Below are 18,623 nucleotides of genomic sequence, written 5' to 3'. Positions count from 1 at the left end.
ACCTCCCTCTGCCCTTATACCTGTACTTGATGTCTTCGAGAACTACTGACATAACATATACTGTCTAAGTTTCTCTGCTCTCCTCACCCATTCTGTCAAGTCTCCCTCTGAACATGCAGTACTCTGCTCAGATCTAATCCTGACCTTGTTGTCAAACCTCCTGATAAGGGTGGTGATGTTGACATCTAGTGTAAAGCCCTCTACCAGGCAGAGAGCCAACTCTTATACTGTTCCTTCTCTCACCCCCTGTATCAATGACCCCATCATTGAACATCAGATTGTTAGTTCCAGGACTGTTACTAACCTCCTCCTTTGGAGATCTCTCCTCCTCACTGTCCCCCAACCCCACCAAATTCCACAAATCCATAAAGGACTGTCTTGGTAGACCCTAAAATGAAACTAAGAAGGGTTGCTGCTCCCAAAACATTAACTCTGCTTTCTATCCACCTAAGCTGCCAGATCTGCTGAGGTTCTCCAGAGGTTTCTACTTTTGCTTTATCAGACCCATCATTTCAGCTTATGAACTTATTTCTGCCTAACTTTACTGTATTTTGTTGTACCCCTCCCCAACACCTTGTTTGATCTATATGCTGAGTACATGCAAAAGCAGGATTTCAGGGGCCAAAAATATAGGGCCGTCTTATGTGCCAGAATGAGCTACACAATTTGTGGTAGCCCTGCATTGTGTTCTAGCTAACATTCAGGCATGATGTCCTGTTCACAAAGAGTGGGATAATTCCAATACAGGCCATACTTAGAATTACAGAGGTCTACAGCACAGAAAAAGGCCCTTTGACCCTGCACCAGTCGAAAACAACGACCTATCTATTGTAATCCCATTTTCCAGCACTTGGCCCATAGTCTTGTATGCCTTGGCAGCACATATACTTCTTCAGTGTTATGATTGTTCTGCTTCCACCACTGAGAGTCTACCTCCAGCACATGGACTGCAGCAGCTCAAGATGGCAGCTCACCACCACCTTCTCAAGGGCATCTAGGACAAAAAATTTTGGTCCAGCCAGCAATGTCCATGTCCCACAAGTGAATAAAAAACATCTTACGAGAGACTCCCACTACTGGATGAAAACATTTTTCATCATGCCCTCTCAACCTTCTACCCCTTCCCTGAGAAATATGCCCCCATCATTGATCCCTCCATAAAGAGGAAATATTTCTTGGTGTCAGTCCTGTCTATACCCCTCATAATGTTATACATTTCAATCATGTTCCCTCTCAATCTCCTCCGCTCTAAGGAAAACAATGCCAGTCTATCCAATCTCTGATCACAACTAAAGTTCTCCAGTCCAGACAACATCCTAAATAAAATAAATAAAAACAAAATAAAACCCAAAAGAACTGCAGACGCTGTAAATCAGGAACAAAAACAGAAGTTGTTGGAAAAGCTCAGGGTCTGGCAGCACCTGCGAAGAAAAAAAAATCAGAGTTAACGTTTTGTGTCCTCAGGACTGATCTTGAGGAATCTCCTCTGCACTCTCTGCAGTGCAATCACATGTCTCCTATAATGTGGATTCCAGAACAGCACACAACACTCAAGCTGTAGCCGAAACAACATTTTATACATTTCCAGCATTTACTTGCTCTTAAACTCTATACCTTGGCTAATAAAGGCAGGTATAACCATATGCTTTCTTAAGCACTTTATCCTGCTACCTTAAGAGACCAATGGACATGCACTTCAAGGCCCCTCTCATCCTTGGTACTCCCCAGGGTTCTACCATTCATCATGTGTTCCCTTGCCTTGATTTAATTCTATTGACTGCTAATCGGTCCATCTGACCAGCCCATCTATACCCTCCAGTAATCTCAGGCCATCTTTTCACTGTATACCATCCCACCAGTCAACCATTCTCCTACATTCAAGTCTAAGTTCTATTAGTCCACTATCAATTATCAGCAAAGTAATGGAAGTCTTTATAATCACAATAGAAATTTGATAGACTAGATATGGAGAAAATATTTGCTCTGGTGGGAGAATGCAGAACAAGGACATTTCAGCTTTAACCTAATTTTAGGAATATCAGGAATGAAATTATGCCTCCTGATCCTCTCCAACTCTTTGAACTTCACCAATTTCAAAAACTTCAGTGTTTCAGCTCTGTTACCAATTTTCTTTCATAGGGTGGGTAATAATTCTGTTGCCATTTGCAGGTCCTATCATAATCTGTTTTGGCAGATAGTCTGACAACCAGTTCTAACCTCTGTCACAACACACAGCAGTTGTGAGGTCAATAGCCTTCCCTCTTAAGTGCAAATGAGATTTTCCAGCCTGTCTTAAAGAGGAATTTCTTCAAAGCTAACCAGATCATACAGCTTTTAAAAAATATGCATCTGTAAATTAGGTGCATTAAAAAGAAGCATTGTCAGAAAATAACCACAGTCTGAGTCATCCCTTGCATTATTGTTGTTAGACTGCATAATCAACTAAAAATGATATGTCCCTATTTTACTTCTTTTGATGTCAATTCAAAATGCATCTGTAGTATTTTACTTTTATTAAAGTTGATTCAGATACGTGCTTCAAGCCTGTTGTGATGGAGTTCACTATCCCCAATGACCACATCTATCGAGTTTTGTACCTTAGTTACAATGTTGTGATGGAGGAGGAAGATTATTTGCACAGTCCTTAAGTGACTTTGCTTCAGGTAATGATGGGTACCATTTCTCAAGTCAGGAAAGGAAAGTTAATTATTGGATGCAAATCAATTAGCCGATTTTCTTTTCTGAAGATCTGCACAATTTTCTTCATTTTTCTCACAATATGGTGATGTCTGGAAGCATGATGGGTATAAATTCAACTGTAATCTTCAGAAGGGAATTGGATTAATACTTGAAGGAGAAAATTACTGGGTTACTGGGAAAGACCAGGGAAGTCAAACTAATTGAATTGTTTTATGAAAGAGCCAGCACTGACTTGGGTAGGATGAATGGCCTCCATATGCTGTACAATCCTATTCTCAAGACATATCAGGTTGAGTCTTACAGTTTTAGGTTAAGTGTTAGGTTTATTGAAGTGATTCTTCTCTTCTGGACCAGGAAGATTGCTCGTTTTCTCTGACCAAATGTGCCTCAAACTACCTACTGTCCTCCGAGGAGTTCTTTATGTCTGAATCTTACTCCACCTTACCATGCACCGTTACACTGCACCCGCACTATCTTTGAAAGGCAGCTGTTGGCAGTCTGGTGATATCCCTCACCAGGAACATAATAGCAGAGCAGTCACACTGCCCAGAGCTCATATCCAGCACAGGTGACATTTCCTCAAACACACAACCCCATTCTCTCACCCTTGTTGCCGTACTCTTTACTTTTCCTTAGAAATGTTCCACCTAATGACATGGTCTAATTCCCTCTTGCTGTTTCGCCAATGCCCAGTAGTCACCCTCTTCTTGTTATTGTCCATTAGGGAAACATCACATATAGAACAGCGTTCTGGTCAGTCCAAACATGAATTTCATTGAGAGGCAGCAAAAGGAAACATAAAGGAAATGAATACAGGCTGCAATTCAAACTCACATCATGAGTTAAATACAGGTATCTTGGCCTTGACAGTCCATGATGGCCTTCTGTTCCCAGCTCACATTCACTCGAAATGGGTGTCAATCTGGTCTGGGCTGCACGTTATTCCAGATTTAGTAATCTGTTTGCCTTTTATCTGCCCTCTGGGTAATAAATGCTGGCTGAGCCAGTGACACACACATCCTTTGAGTGAATTAATCATTAGTCTCTCCTGTCTTCCACCCTATCATAGGCCCATCTTTTGTTCTTTGCTCCTCGCTGCTTTCAGCTGATCCTGTACTTGCTTAAAAACTGTTATGTTTCAACTTCTCCCAGTTGAATGAAAGGTCATTGACCAGAAATGTTCATCCACTCAGTGGATCACTGCCCAGTCTGTGAAATATTTCTAGCATTTAATGTTTTCACTTCTGCTTTCCTATCATCTTTTGTGCATTCTCTCCACGCCTCCCAAACTTTATCTCGTAATTGGCAGCAACACTTTGACTAGTCTGACCCATGGTTTTGAATTCCCTCCCTAAATTTCACTGACTATCCTCTCCTCCTCCTTCAAAATCCTCCTTAAATCTCCTTGACCAAAGTTTTAGTCATCTTTTCTGAAAACCCCTTCTTTGGTCAGCATCCCTTTCATCTGACTATTCTTCTATGAAGCACAAGGAATATTTTTCTACATTAGCTATATAAGAATTATAACTGATTTACATCCAATTTAAAATACACACTGAGAACACTAGTTCTTCAAATAAAGATCTCTAGGAGCACTGCATTATTGATTTTGTCATTACATTCTTCCTTTGGAGACTAAATATTAAACTAACATTAGTTAATGCTACTTAAATTTTAAAAGAAAGCTAAATTTCCCAAATAATGGGGTATTTTAGTAGTTTAATTGGAGCATAAAATGCCAATGAATTAGGAAATTTAGTCTGGAATTTTCACAACAGTTTGGACTAACTCATTAACTCAATTATAATGCTGCAAAACAAGCAAAAGATTAGGCAAAAATCAGTATTCCCGGATCTCGAAATACAACAAGAGCTGACTGGAAATTCTGGTAGGATCTGATGGGAGCAAAGCTTGACTACGCTATTTGATGCACTGATAGCATAAATGACTGATGAGGTTGGCAGGTAACTACCCTATCAAATTTCCATGGTCGCCATTTCTGCACATAGCAACCTGGAATCTAGAACGAAATCAGCATTCAGGTCTTTGGAGTTACAAAAATAAACTGCCTATCAGGTAGAGGCATGGCCTTAATGATTCCAAGTCTGTCAAAAATACTATAGTAACTGACCTGCTCCTGAATGCCCAGTTTGACTTTGAAGCCTGTGATGTCAGCTTGCCCTTCCCACTGTTGGATATGTCTCCCCCAGACCAAGCAAATGCCCAACTTGCATCTCTACTAATACATGCATCAACAGGAAGTTTGCAAATTAAATAAACCTATGGTAACCCCGGTTGCTTCAGTGTATTTAAAAATTAGAGGTAACAGGTAATGCTGAATTCTCACTCGAACACATTAACAGCACTTGATTAGATATAAGCAATTTTAGTCCTCTATCTCTGCCCAGAAGTTATTTTAACTTCTATAACTTTCTAGCAAACTACTTCATACTTTATCTGAATTATTTCAATATTATGTGGCAATATTGGATCACATATAATTACTAACATCACTTTTGTTTTAGATTTTCATGTGATCTGACATATAACTGGAAAGTGAACCTGAAGATCTACACTGACAGACAAAATGTATTACCATGGAAAAGATTTGCAGGATTTAAGTATGATTTCTTCCAAACAAATGTTTTATGCCTTATAATTTAAGCAGAGGTAAATGCATGTTAGAATTGAAATTATTCAGAAGACAATACCCTGGAACAATACACAACACAGCTTGGCACTGGAGGAACATAGCAGGCCGGGCAGCTTTAGAGGAGCAGAAAAGCTGACATTTCAGGTCAGTACTCTTTTTCAGAAATGGGGAGGGGGAAGGGAGCTGGGAAATAAATAGAGAAAGGAGGGGTGGGGCTGGGGAAGGTAGGTGGGATGGTGATAGGTGAGTGCAGGTAGGGAGTGGTGGGGATTGGTCAATGGGATGGGTGGGAGAGATAGGTGGCAAAGAAAGGTGATGTTCCTCCAGTTTGTGGGTGGTGTCATTGTAACACTGGAGGAAGCCCAGGATGGACATGTCACCCAGGGAGTGGGAGGGGAAGTTAATTTAGTTGGTGAGTGGGAGGTGTGGTCATTTATTGCATACAGAATGCAGATACTCCACGAAACGGTCCCTGAGTCTACGCCTGGTCTCACCTTGTCCATCCTGGGCCTCCTCCAGTGCCATAACGACACCACCTGCAAACTGGAGGAGCAACACCTCATAGACCACCATGGGAGCCTTGGCCCAATAACCTAAACATGGATTACATTACTTCTAAAATCTTCCCACCCCCAGCCTCACCCATGTCCAACCCTCCCTCTCAGCCCGCCTCCTTGACCTGACACAATCTGTCCATCTTCTCTCCCACCTCTCCGCCCCATCCATCCCACCGACCAATCCCCACCACTCCCTACCTGCATTCACCTATCACCATCCCACCTATCTTCCCAAACCCCGCCCCTTTTTTCAATTTATTTCCCAACTCCCTTCCCCCCTTTCATTTCTTATGAAGGGTCCTGACCCAAAACGTCAACTTTCCTGCTCCTCTGATGCTGTTTGGCCTGCTGTGTTCATCCAGCTCTACACCTTGTTATATCAGATTCTCCATCATCGGCAGTTCCTACTATCTCTGGTGACGATGCCTCAGGCAAGGGGAGAGTTGAGAAATAGAGTCCTTCCCAGTAAACTTAGCCAGTGCAGGAATGGCACCCTCACTCTTGACTTCACCCTGCATTGCAAACCAGCTGTCCAACTAACTGAACTTACCTAACTCACATACAGACGCACTTTTAAATCTAAAGCTCAGTTTAAATTGGACTGAATGTGAAATCCTATTTTTATTTGTGGAAAAGAACTAAAGTTTGATTTGTTGTCAAAGTCCACTAAATTCAAGGGCAGCATACTGAATATATACAGTTAACAACTGGTTTAGTCAACATCACCAGATGTTTCTGGACCACATAAAGCACAGCCAGGGCCTGCTGTATTGTCTCAGTACTCAATACTCCAGGATCATCTCAGAATGCAAAGTTTATCTCCAGCTTTTTTTCACTGCAATTTTGTTAAACTTCTTGCCCTTGCCTCTAATTCCAACTACAAGTTTGAGGAGATTGTAGACTTCTTTGTTGCTCATGTTTAAATCATCTGTTCAGCTGCTAATGATGCTGTTCTCCTTTGCCCAAGACTTGATAAATGCTCTTGGCCCAAATGTGCATCATTTCCTTTGTTTCCCTCTTACGTTCTCTCAATAGAGAGGATGCAGAAGAGATTAATGGAAATAGTTCCAGTCTTGACTGTCTTTAGCTATAAGGAGAGATTGAAGAAGCTAGGGTTCTTAACCTTGGAGAAGAAAGAAATTGAAAGGGTATTTGACACAGATCTTAAATAGATATTAGCCTGGACAGAGTAGATCAGGAGAAATTGTTCTTTTTTTAAATTGACATGGTGGATGTGGGCGTTACTGGCTGACCGACATTTATTGCCCTTCCCTATTTGTCCTTGTCCATTGGCAGAAAGGTTTGGAATGCAATGCCTCGACCATGCTCCCAAGCAATGGTTATAAAAAAATTAAATATTTTTCCAAATGAGAAGATTTGCAAGGTTGTGGGGAAAAGATAGGGGAGTGAACTAGCTGAATTGTTCTTGCAGAGAGTTGGTACAAGCACAATTGGGCAAATGTCCTGTCTCCATTTCATGATTCAAAGATGTACCTATGACTATCTGCCCTATTATCATCTTAAGTTCATTGGCATTCGTCTTTGCTTTCTAACCTTCCTGCAAAATATTTTGATATATTTTAATATTTAAAGGTATTATTTTTATAAAAATTATTTTTTAAATTAAAATTAGAAATAGTTTACAAAAAGAAATGACGGAAATAAAAGTTACAAATTAAACAGAAGATCCCACAGCATTAGGAAATTATGGAAACAATATAAAAATGTTAATTTAAATGGAAGCAGACCGAAGAGATAGGCTCAAACTCAAAACGAAAAAGAATTCGGACTGATAGAGAAATTCTTGAAACAAAAATGAGATTGCTGCAAATTTTTGGATAGAGTCATGGAATCAAAAACTATTTTGAAATGTTATTAAATGAGAAAAATGTAAATATTTCACGGCCAGCGTGAACTCCAATTATGCAAGTATGAAATACCAAGAAAACTGAAGTGAGATAGTGAAAGAAATTAAATAGCAAATGAATCTTACAAATACCTTACATAAAAGATTGTCTTTTGGAGAAATCATTTAAAATCTAAACACAAAAGAAAATGAAAATATGGAGAAGGGGACGAGCTTATTAGTCACTATCCAGCGCAGAGTCAGCTATTTCCATTTAAATTAAAGTATTGAGTCTCTGAATGTTACTTTTCTTGCTCCATTTGAAAAACACAACTAAACAACTCAGCCTGTATTTGAAATGTAAATGAATGTTGGCAAAGATAAGCACATCTTCTCAACAAAATGAAAAAAAACCCTCTTGCAGACAGTGCCTGGTGTGGAAGAAACCTCCGAAAACCATAAGTGAAAAGTACACAACATTTAAAAAAGGGCCAGGCATAAAATTCCAATACACAAGAGTGAGGACAGTGCCTGGTGTGGAAGAAACCTCCGAAAACCATAAGTGAAAAGTACAGAACATTTAAAAAAGGGCCAGGCATAAAATTCCAATACACAAGAGTGAGGCAAGGTGTGTCGGGAAGAACGAGATGGAATGCAGTTCTAAAGTGACAAATTGTAACAGATCTTAGTGTAAAAGGACAGCAATCTCAAAAATTACCCCGTTCCACCACAAACTCAGAGTTGAACGTGTATAGAGTAGGCATATATTTAAAGTTTGCAAGTGGTACAGGTATCACATGCTTGCTGAGAAAAAGTCAGACCTCCAGAAAGGAAGGACCTGTCCTCATTGCAGTAAAAACACCTCAAAGTCTGAAGAAGAGATAACAAAGTGTAGAGATGAGTGAACACAGTAGGCCAAGCAGCATCTTAGGAGCACAAAAGCTTTGGCATCCCTGGAAGAGGCTTCGCAGTGAGGTTAAAATTCTATCAGAGATAATGGGAACTGCAGATGCTGGAGAATCCGAGATAACAAAGTGTGGAGCTGGATGAACACAGCAGGCCAAGCCGCATCTTAGGAGCTCTCAAGCCAGAAGAAAGCCAGTTTATTCTCCCTCATCAGCTGTAAGCTATGGTTCTTATGAAATATTCAACCTATTTGTTAAGTGTGAACCAGTCGTTTTGTACCTCCTACAAACAAGAGAAAATATGAGAGAGAAGGGGGATCAGGGACCAAAAGCGTTATCGCTCAGTGAACCCTGTGGACAGAGGCCATAGAAGTGTCTGCTTAGCTTCTCCCTCCATCCATAACACCCATGTTGTTTATCTCTGTAAAAAAACAAGGATAGAGAGGACCCAGTAGATGTGTTGTATTTGGACAACCAGAAGGCATTCAACAAGGTACCTCACAGGTGGTTAAGTCACAAGACAAGAGCCCAAGGTGTTAGAGATAGTATTTTGGCAATTTACAAAGTGATATCGTAGTGGGCAAAAAGTTAACAAATGGATATAATGTCTTACCGCAGTCCAAGCAACTGCTCAGCTCGAGGAAGGTCTGGACCCAACAAAGTCAGTATAGAATCATAGATTCATACAGAAGAGGCTGTTTGGCCATTCAAGTCTCTACCACCAAAAATACACATTTACACTAGTCCCACTTTCCATGACTAGGCCCATAGCCTTGACCATAAGACCAGAAGATATAGGGGCAAATTCAGGCTGTTGGGCCCATCAAGTCTGCTCTACTATTCAATCATGGCTGATATGTTTCTCAACCTCCTTCTTCTGTCTTTTCCCCATAACCCTTGATCCCCTTACCAATCAACAACCTATCTATCTGTGACTTAAATACACTCAATGACTTCGCCTCCACAGCCCTCTAGCAATGAGTTCCACAGATTCACCATCCTCTGGGTGAGGAAATTCCTTTTCATTTCAGTTCTGAAGTGCCTTCACACTGAGGGTGTGCCCTCAGGACCTAGTCTCTCTGAGTGGTGCAGAACATCTCTTCCACATCCATTCTGCCAATGCCTGTCAGCATTCTGTAAGTTTAAATCTGCAGCCCCCCACCATCATCCTCTTAATTCCATCAAGCACAGAACCAAAGTCCTCAACTGCTCCTCATGGCAAACCCTGCATCGCCTGAATCAATCTTGTAAACCTCCTTCAAACCCCCTCCAACATGCTCACATCCTTCCTTTGATATACAGCCCAAATTGCTCTAAATATTCCAAATGCAGTCTGACCAGAGCCTTGCATAGCCTCAGCAGTACATCTCTGCTCTTTTATTCTAGTTCTCTTGAAATGAATGCTAATGTTACATTTGCCTTTCCAACCAACCAACTGGACCTGCATTTTAACCCAAGGGGAATCCTGAACTTGGACTCCCAAATCCCTTTGCACTTCAACTTTCCAAAGCCTTTTCCAATTTAGAAAATAGTCTACCTCTCCATTCTTTCTCCCAAACCTCACGTTTTCCCACATTGTATTCCATCAGCCTCTTTGTTTGCCCACTGCCTAGCCTGTCCAAGTCCTTCTGCAGAATATTATGACACTTCAAGGCCTCATCCAAGTACTTTTTAAAGTAGTTGTCAGGTTACTAGCTAGGCAGCACATCCCAGACCTCCTAATCTCTCTGGGTGAAAAATATTTCCCTCCAATCTCCTGCCTTTCATTATAAAGTGCAACCCCTATTATTGACTCTTCAATGAAGGGTAACAGCTGTTCCCTATCCATCCTGTCCATGCCCCTCATATTCTTATACACCTCTAACAGCTCCCCTCTTCAACCTTTCTGCTCTAAAACAAAACACAACTGAGCTTATCCAGCTCTGTTCTCAGTTAAAGTGCACCATCTGAGGCAGCATCCTGGTGAATTGCCTCTGCACCACCCTCCAGTGCAAACACTTCCTTCCTATTGTGTGGTGACCAGAACAGCATTCAGTACTCCAAAGAAAGCCAAACAGCTCCAGCTCCAACATAACATCCCTGCTCTCATAATCTATGCCTTGGCTGATAAAGGCAAATGTCCCATATAACTTCAGAGATAATGGGAACTGCAGATGCTGGAGAATTCCAAGATAATAAAATGTGAGGCTGGATGAACACAGCAGGCCAAGCAGCATCTCAGGAGCACAAAAGCTGACGTTTCGGGCCTAGACCCTTCATCAGAGAGGGGGATGGGGGGAGGGAACTAGAATAAATAGGGAGAGAGGGGGAGGCGGACCGAAGATGGAGAGTAAAGAAGATAGGTGGAGAGAGTGTAGGTGGGGAGGTAGGGAGGGGATAGGTCAGTCCAGGGAAGACAGACAGGTCAAGGAGGTGGGATGAGGTGAGTAGGTAGCTGGGGGTGCGGCTTGGGGTGGGAGGAAGGGATGGGTGAGAGGAAGAACCGGTTAGGGTGGCAGAGACAGGTTGGACTGGTTTTGGGATGCAGTGGGTGGGGGGGAAGAACTGGGCTGGTTGTGTGGTGCAGTGGGGGGAGGGGATGAACTGGGCTGGTTTAGGGATGCAGTAGGGGAAGGGGAGATTTTGAAACTGGTGAAGTCCACATTGATACCATATGGCTGCAGGGTTCCCAGGCGGAATATGAGTTGCTGTTCCTGCAACCTTCGGGTGGCATCATTGTGGCAGTGCAGGAGGCCCGTGATGGACATGTCATCTAGAGAATGGGAGGGGGAGTGGAAATGGTTTGCGACTGGGAGGTGCAGTTGTTTGTTGCGAACTGAGCGGAGGTGTTCTGCAAAGCGGTCCCCAAGCCTCCGCATTGGGGAAACCAAGCGGAGGCTTGGGGACCGCTTTGCAGAACACCTCCGCTCAGTTCGCAACAAACAACTGCACCTCCCAGTCGCAAACCATTTCCACTCCCCCTCCCATTCTCTAGATGACATGTCCATCACGGGCCTCCTGCACTGCCACAATGATGCCACCCGAAGGTTGCAGGAACAGCAACTCATATTCCGCCTGGGAACCCTGCAGCCATATGGTATCAATGTGGACTTCACCAGTTTCAAAATTTCCCCTTCCCCTACTGCATCCCTAAACCAGCCCAGTTCATCCCCTCCCCCCACTGCACCACACAACCAGCCCAGCTCTTCCCCCCCACCCACTGCATCCCAAAACCAGTCCAACCTGTCTCTGCCACCCTAACCGGTTCTTCCTCTCACCCATCCCTTCCTCCCACCCCAAGCCGCACCCCCCGCTACCTACTCACCTCTTCCCACCTCCTTGACCTGTCCGTCTTCCCTGGACTGACCTATCCCCTCCCTACCTCCCCACCTACACTCTCTCCACCTATCTTCTTTACTCTCCATCTTCGGTCCGCCTCCCCCTCTCTCCCTATTTATTCCAGTTCCCTCCCCCCATCCCCCTCTCTGATGAAGGGTCTAGGCCCGAAACGTCAGCTTTTGTGCTCCTGAGATGCTGCTTGGCCTGCTGTGTTCATCCAGCCTCACATTTTATTGTCCCATATAACTTCTTAACTTCATTATTACCCTGCCCTGTTGCCTTCAGGGAGTTGTGGACAGGCACCCAGAAATCCCTCTGTTCCCCTAAGCTTCTTTATGTTCTGCCATTCATTCAGTACTCTGTTGTCTTTTTACTTCTTTCAAAATGCATTACCTCACAAACATTAGGGTTAAATGCCAACTGCCACTGATCTGCTCATCTGACCAATCAGTTTACATCTTTTTGAAACCTAATAACTTCTTCCTGACTGTTAAAAACCTGGCCAATCTTCACGTCATCTGCAAACTTACTTATCATCCCGTCCACATTCTCATCTACATCACTGATCATCTCTCCTCTAAACCCAACCCCTTAAATCTATGCCTCCCGGTCATCGATCCTTTCAACAGGGATAAAAGTCTCTTATCTACCCTATCTACATGTCTCATAATTTTATACTTCTGAATTATGGGCCCTCTCAATTTCTGATCCAGCATCCACTGCTGTTTGTGGAAGACAGTCCAAACATCTCCTAACCTGCGTTTATAGATGTGCTTCTCAACATCTTCCTGGGCAGTCCGGCCCTGATTTTCAGACTATTTTCCCTAGTTATAGAATCTCCAACCAGTGGAAATAGTTTATCTTTAACTTCCCTGTCTTTTCTTTTTAATACCTTGAGGAATTCCATCAGATCACCCTTAACCTTCTAAATTCCAAAGAAAACAGGCCTTTGTGTCATCTCTCCTCACAATTTAACCCTTGAAGTCCAGATTTCATTCTTGTGAACCTATATTGTACTCCCTGCAAAGCCAAAATCTCCTTCCTAGTGTGTGGTACCCGGAACTGCTGACAGTACTGCAAAACATGGGTGAACCAGAAATTTGTGTATCTGCAGCATAACTTCAGCAACATTGTACTCCAGTCCACTAGATGTTGGGCTAAAAGTTAGCCTTTTGTAAAATGTATAACAGGATACTAATTTAAATAATGGGCAGAACTAGTTCTGCAAGTACAACATGGTCAACTGCCTTCACAGCAATCTGAAATTGCTGATAACAGTTGGACACACATAATGTATAGTACCCAAGGGATTGTTGCTATGATGTGATTACATAGGCCACAAGGTTAACTCTGATAAATGAAACAGCAATCAGATAAAAACAATGCTGGGCACGACGTTTTAATTTCTTATTAGGTGTAATGTCTTGAACATGCTGGTTTTCCAACATGGTTGTAACTAATTCTTGTTTTCAAGAATAAATTCAGAACAACACTGCACTTTTATTACAATGGATTCATATGGAGCTATATAAAAAGATCTATTGGCCCATCACATCCACACCCATCAAAAAACAATCACTTAACTATTCTTGGCTCATTTTTCTACCCTTGACCTATAGCTTCCTCTGTCTTTGTATCGCAAATGAACATCTAAATACTTCATGATATGAGGTGTTTTTTTTGCCACCTTTACAGGCAGTGAGTTCCAGATTCCTCGATCTCTATTTCAGTGGCAGGAATCGTGAGAGTGTAAGCCAGGGGACAGCTGGGAAGGTAAGGTTTCTGTACAAAATACTTGCCTTATGAATAGGCGGAGCGAAGGCTGAGCAGGAGCAAACATGGAGACAGGGACGCTGGGAAAGTGAACTAACATATTCAGGCATTATAGGAACTGCAGAGGCTGGAGAATCCAAGATAACAAGGTGTGGAGCTGGATGAACACAGCAGGCTGAGCAGCATCTTAGGAGCAGGAAAGCTGATGTTTCGGGCCGAGACCCTTCATCAGAAATGGGGGAAGCGAAGGGGGATCTGAAATAAATAGGGAGAGAGGGGGAGGCGAATCAAAGATGGATAGAGGCATACAGTGTTTTAGATTTTATTAATAGAGGGATCGAGTTCCGGAACCAAGAGGTTATGGTGAAGCTGTACAAAACTCTGGTGCGGCCGCACTTGGAGTATTGTGTACAGTTCTGGTCACCGCATTATAAGAAGGATGTGGAAGCTTTGGAAAGGGTGCAGAGGAGATTTACTAGGATGTTGCCTGGTATGGAGGGAAGGTCTTATGAGGAAAGGCTGAGGGACTTGAGGCTGTTTTCATTAGAGAGAAGAAGGTTGAGAGGTGACTTAATTGAAACATATATAATCAGAGGGTTAGATAGGGTGGATAGGGAGAGCCTTTTTCCTAGGAAGGTGACGGCGAGTACGAGGGGGCATAGCTTTAAATTGAGGGGTGAAAGATATAGGACAGATGTCAGAGGTAGTTTCTTTACTTAGAGAGTAGTAAGGGAATGGAACGCTTTACCTGCAACGGTAGTAGATTCGCCAACTTTAGGTACATTTAAGTCGTCATTGGACAAGCATATGGACGTACATGGAATAGTGTAGGTTAGATGGGCTTGAGATCGGTATGACAGGTCGGCACAACGTCGAGGGCTGAAGGGCCTGTACTGTGCTGTAATGTTCTATGTTCTATGTAGAAGATAGGCCTCTGTCCATCTTCGATCCGTCTCCCCCTCTCTCCCTATTTATTCAGAACCCTCTCCCCATTCCCCTTTTCTGATGAAGGGTCTAGGCCCGAAACGTCAACTTTCCTGCTCCTAAGATGCTGCTTGGCCTGCTGTGTTCATCCAGCTCCACACCTTGCTATCTAATATATTCAGGAAGTGGCTGGGCTGAGGGGGTGATGGAGAGGAGATACATGGAAGTAGTTACACCCAAGTTACAGGATAAAGGTATCTGGGTGACCGTCTGGAGGGAGAAAGGGAATAGGCAGACAGTGCAGGGATCCCCTGGGGCCATTCCTCTCAATAATATGTATACTATTTTGGATACTGTTGGAGGGGGTCCTACCAGGGGAAAGCCACAGTGGCCAGGTCTCAGGTGATGAGCCTGGGGCTCTGTGTCTCGGGAGGGAATGGAGGAGAATAGGAGGCTGATAGTGATAGGAGATTCAATGGTTAGGGGAACAGGCAGCAGATCCTGTGGTCGCGAACGAGACTCCCAGTTAGTATGCTGCCTCCTGGGTGTCAGATCAGGGATGTCTCGGATTCTTGATGAGGGGGCGCTGCCAGAAGTCGTGGTACACATTGGCACCAATGAAATAACTAGGAAAAGGGATGAGGATCTGAAAAGTGAATATAGGGAGTTAGACTGGAAGCTGAAAGGCAGAATGAGCAGATTAGTAATCTCAGGATTACTACCAGTGCCATGGGCTAGTGAGGATAGGAATAGAGAACAAGTGCAGCTGAACATGTAGCTTCAGAGCTGGTGCAGGAGGGAGGACTTCAGATATGTGGATCACTGGGATACCTTCTAGGGAAGGTGGGACCTCTACAAGAAGGACGGATTGCATCTGAACTGGAGGGGCACCAATATTCTGGGTGGAAGGTTTGCAAGAGCTCTCCCACCAAGAGATCTGACACCTTTGGGAGAGAATGGGAATCGGAGCTATGGATCAGAGGATGGGGTAGCTGGTGTACAGGCAGATATAGTATGCAGAGAGCCCGTGAGGAAGGACAGACAGTTGACACGGCAAAGTTGCAGTCAGTGCGACGAGTTGAGGTGTATCTATTTTAACGCAAGAAGTGTCAGGAATAAGGGTGATGAACTTAGAGCATGGATCAGTACTTGGAGCTACGATGTTGTGGCCATTACGGAGACTTGGATATCATAGGGGCAGGAATGGTTGTTGGATGTTCTGGCATTTAGATGTTTCAAACGAAATAGGGAGGGAGGTAAAAGAGCTGGGGGAGTGGCATTGCTAATCAGGGATGGTATCACAGCTGCAGAAAGGGAAATCATCAAGGAAGATTTGTCTACTGAGTCAGTATGGGTGTGAGTCAGAAACAGGAAAGGAGCAGTCACTTTATTGGATTCCTGACTCAATATGTAGATAGGCTGACTAGAAGCAAGGCCATATTGGATTTGGTGGTGGGCAAAGAACCAGGCCAGATTTCAGATCTCTCGGTGGGAGAGCAGTTTGGCAATAGTGATCACAACTCCCTGACCTTGACTATAGTCAAATGCGGCCGAACCAAGGTCCTATACAACTGTAACATGACCTGCCAACTCTTGTATTCAATACCCCGTCTGATGAATGAAAGCAGGCCGTATGCCTTCTTGACCACTATATCCACCTGCGTTGCCACTTTCAGAGGCATAGGAGCAGATGCTACGGAAAAGTATTTAATTCATGTCTTACCAACTTGATTGAATTCTTTGAGGAAGTGACAAAGTTGATAGTTGAGGGAAGGACTGCGGATGTCATATACATGGACTTCACTAAGGCGTTTGATAAGGTTCCCCATGGTAGACTGATGGAGAAAGTGAAGTTGCATGAGTTTTAGGGTGTACTAGCTAGATGGATAGAGAACTGGCTGGGCAACAGAAGACAGAGAGTTGCGATGGAAGGGAGTTTCTCAAAATGGAGAACTATGACCAGTGGTGTTCCACAGGATCTGTATTGGGACCACTGCTGTTTGTGATATACATAAATGATTTGGAGGCAGGTATAGATGGTTTGATTAGCAAGTTTGCAGATGACACTAAGATTGGTGGAGTAGCAGATAGTGAAGGGGACTGTCAGAGAATGCAGCAGAATATTGATAGATTGGAGAGTTGGACGGACAAATGGCAGAGAGTTCAATCCAGGCAAATGCGAGGTGATGCATTTTGGAAGATCCAATTCAAGAGCAAACTATATGGTAAATGGAAAAGCCCTGGGGAAAATTAATGCACAGTAAGATCTGGGTGTTCAGGTCCATTGTACCCTGAAAGTGACAACGCAGGTGGATATAGTGGTCAAGAAGGCATACGGCATGCTTTCATTCATCAGACGGGGTATTGAGTACAAGAGTTGGCAGGTCATGTTACAGTTGTATAGGACCTTGGTTCGGCCACATTTGGAGTACTGTGTACAGTTCTGGTCGCCACATTACCAAAAGTATATGGATCCTGTGGAGAGGGTGCAGACGAGGTTCACCAGGATGTTGCCTGGTATGAAGGGTGCTATCTGTGAAGAGAGGTTGAGTAGATTAGGGTTATTTACATTAGAAAGATGAAGGTTCAGGGGGACCTGATTGAGGTCTACAAAATCATGAGAAGTATAGACAGGTTGGATAGCAAGAAGCTTTTTCCCCCGAGTTGGGGACTCAATTAATAGGGGTCATGATTTCAAGGTGAGAAGGGAAAAGTTTAAAGGAGATATGTGTGGAAAGTTTTTTACGGAGAGGGTGGTGGGTGCCTGGAATGCGTTGTCAGCGGAGGTGGTACAGGCGAACGCGATAGCGTCATTGAAGATGTATCTAGACAGATACATGAATGGGCAGGGAGCAGAGTGATACAGATCCTTGGAAATTAGGCAACAGGTTTAGATAGAGGATCTGGATCGGTGCAGGCTTGGAGGGCCAAAGGGCCTGTTCCTGTGCTGTAATTTTTTTTGTTCTTTGTGGAAAGGGAATTATAATGCTATTAGGCAGGAAGTGTGGATCATAAATTAGGAGCAGATGTTGTTGGGGAAATGCACGACAAAAATGTGGAGATAACAAAGTGTGGAGCTGGATGAACACAGCAGGCCAAGTAGCATTTTAGGAGCACAAAAGCTGATGTTTCGGGCCTAGACCCTTCATCAGAAAAACGGGATGGGGAGACGATTCTGAAATAAATAGGGAGAGAGGGTGAGGCAGACCGAAGATGGATAGAGGAGAAGATACGTGGAGAGGAGACAGGTAAGTTAAAGGGGTGGGGTTGGATCCTGTAGAGGTGAGTATAGGTGGGGAGGTAGAGAAGGGATAGGTCAGTCCGGGGAGGGTGGACAGGTCAAGGGGGCAGGATGAGGTTAGTAGGTAGGAAATGGAGGTGCGGCTTGAGGTGGGAGGAGCGGGTAGGTGAGAGGAAGAACAGGTTGTGGAGGTGGGGACAAGGTGGGCTGGGTTTGGGATGCAGTGGGGCGAGGGGAGAATTTGAAGCTTGTGAAATCCACATTGATACCATTGGGCTGCAGGGTTCCCAAGCGGAATATGAGTTGCTGTTCCTGCAACCTACGGCATCATTATGGCACTGCAGGAGGCCCAGAATGGACATTTCGTCCAAGGAATGGGATGGAGAGTTAAAATGGTTCGCGACTGGGAGGTGCAGTTGTTTATTGCGGACCGAGCAGAGGTATTCTGTAAAGCGTTCCCCAAGCCTCCGCTTGGTTTCCCCAATGTAGAGGAGGCCACACCTGGTACAGCAGATGCAGTATACCACATTGGCAGATGTGCAGGTGAACATCTGCTTGATGTGGAAAGTCATCTTGGGGCTTGGGATGGGGGTGAGGGAGGAAGTGTGGGGGCAAGTGTAGCACTTCCTGCGGTTGCAAGGGAAAGTGCCAGGTGTGGTGGGGTTGGAGGGGAGTGTGGAGCGAACAAGGGAGTCACAGAGAGAGT

General features: G+C 43.9%; 1 protein-coding gene across 2 annotated transcripts in view; it reads right to left on the bottom strand.

Moving 5' to 3' along the window:
• Window positions 1-18,623, bottom strand: part of LOC125450829 (xanthine dehydrogenase-like) — a 217,017-nt gene that overhangs the window by 159,698 nt on the left and 38,696 nt on the right. The window contains exon 1 of one of the 2 annotated variants that reach the window (XM_048527123.2): window positions 3,535-3,623. The exons of the other annotated variant lie outside the window; for it this stretch is intronic. The gene's annotated coding sequence lies outside the window, so the exon portion shown is untranslated. Of the gene's footprint in view, window positions 1-3,534; window positions 3,624-18,623 lie in introns of those variants that run through there. 2 annotated transcript variants of the gene reach the window in all.

The sequence above is a fragment of the Stegostoma tigrinum genome, chromosome 3 (genome assembly GCF_030684315.1).
Source record: "Stegostoma tigrinum isolate sSteTig4 chromosome 3, sSteTig4.hap1, whole genome shotgun sequence".
In the NCBI taxonomy this organism is placed as follows: Eukaryota; Metazoa; Chordata; class Chondrichthyes; order Orectolobiformes; family Stegostomatidae; genus Stegostoma; species Stegostoma tigrinum.
This window is presented reverse-complemented; position numbering and strand designations above follow the sequence as displayed.